We start from the raw sequence: 2,163 nt of genomic DNA, 5'->3' as shown, positions 1-2,163 counted from the left end.
TTGTCACAGTCATCATCTGGCCATCATCACCCTCTACATCAATGACTGCACCATCATCACCCATCAACCCAAGCTCAGAGGCATCAAGCAACTCATTGCCAATGGCTTCCCCATCAAGGTGAAGCTATGTTGGTCCTCAGGATCAAGATCCATTGTGACTGTCACACTGGCAAGCTCTACATCTGACAGTGTGGCAAGATCAACAACATCCTCACCACCTTCAAGCTCACCAACTGCAAGCCCATGTTGACCCCAATGCTGCCAAAACTACAGCTGTTGGTTTACACCAAGCAGCACAACAACTTCAAGTACCACAGCACCATCAGCATGTTATCATACCTGGCACATGCCTCACAACCAGACATCCTGTTGCTTACCTCAGCTGCTTCGCCAACAACTTCAGCCCTGAACATGTTGCTGCTGTCAAGTGCATCATGTGCTATCTTGCTGGCACAGCCAACCTGGCGATCTGCTACTTGTGTGACCTCTATGATGACTACATGGAACAACAAACAATTCCAAACTCCCACCATTGCTCAAAGACCTAAGCTGTTCAACCAATTAGAACAGACCAGAGAAACCTTTGAAAGAATACTGCGTTCTTATGTTTATTCACTTCTTTCTCTCTTCTCAAATACATCTCTTTACACCACTACACATTTCCTGCTCCAACATACATGACCACAACCCTGAGAATTGGCCTTTCCTGGGTTGGCCTGTGCCATTGTCCCTCAGTTGTGAAACGTGTGTGTTGAGGACTGCCCCACCAGAGTTGTGGTGCAGGTCACAAGGGCAGAAATGGGGGGACTTCCAATCCAGATTGCAAGCGCCTCCACTGCCAGGACGGTAGATGGTAAAAAGACCATTTTTTCCACCTTTTGCAAGATGGAACTTATAGGCTAATTCTGGCTTGTTGATTTCACCTTTTTTTCACCTTAAAGTACACCTTTTTTCATGTTACAGTGCACCTATTTTCATGTTACACTGTATTGGAAAATATGCACAATTACACCTTCTCACCACCTTCACCTCCGCCTTCTCACCACCTTCTTTCCACCTTCACCTCTGCCTTCTTGCCACCTTCTTTCCACCTTCACCTCTGCCTTCTCTCCATCTTTGCCTCTGCTGTGGGTCATAGCTGCTTGTGGTCATTGTCTGCCACTTGTGCCACTTGTGGTTGTTGTCTGCCATTCATGCTGCTTGTGGTCATTGCCAAAGTCTGCTGCTTGTGGTTGTTGTCCACTGTTTGTGCCACTTGTGGTTGTCCACCACTCATGGTTGTCTGCCACTTGTGGTTGTCCACCACTTGTGGTTGCCTGCCCACCAACACTGTTGTCATTCAAGTCGTTGTGTGTGTGTGTGTGTGTGTGCGCACATGTGCATGTGTGAGTAAGCTATCAAATGGAAAGGTACATGTGAAGAGAGCATACCATGTCACTCTTGGCTCATTCCCACCCACCACCCTCCCACCTGCCCACCACCACTGTTGTTGTTCAGGTTGCTGCCTACCAGTTTGTGCTGCTTGTGGTCATCCACTGCTCATGGTCACTGAAGTCTGCCACTTGTGGTTGTCTGCCACTTGTGGTTGTCCACTGCTTGTGGTCATCTGCTGCTTGTGGTCATCCACCACTTGTGGTTGTCCACTGAAGTCTCCTGCTTGTGGTCCACTAGTAGTTGTGGTCATCCATTCTTCCTCAAAGTCCACTCTCACTGGCCATCACATAGGGTTGGTGAGGCGTGGCCCACCTATCACTGATGTGCCACCTCACTTGGTGGTTCCCTCCACCTGCAGAATGCAGCTGTGTGGGTTCTGTGGATGAAGAATGTAAAATATTCAAAGCAAAAAAGGGTCTGAAAGAAAAGTGGCTCCATTGCAACTGCATTCTTTGAATGTCTTGTTGTGCTTGCATGATTCACTAACTGGCATAAAAATATTCAAAAAAGCTGCTCTGGTCTGTAGGCAATCTGCAGAACTGCCCTGAGGGGAAATACTGACCCTGCTTCTGCAGGCAATCCATGGAACCTCCACAAACTGGGAAATATCCACCCAGGTTTACCTGTGTAAAGGCTGGGCATGGCTACAAGATTGGCATTCAGCTCTCACCCCCTGGCAAAGTAGCAGCTACCCCAGACCAGAAGCCCCATTGATTGCCACCATCAACA

Source organism: Acanthamoeba castellanii, assembly GCF_000313135.1.
Source record: "Acanthamoeba castellanii str. Neff unplaced genomic scaffold scf7180000084616, whole genome shotgun sequence".
Taxonomy (NCBI): Eukaryota; Discosea; order Longamoebia; family Acanthamoebidae; genus Acanthamoeba; species Acanthamoeba castellanii.
This window is presented reverse-complemented; position numbering follows the sequence as displayed.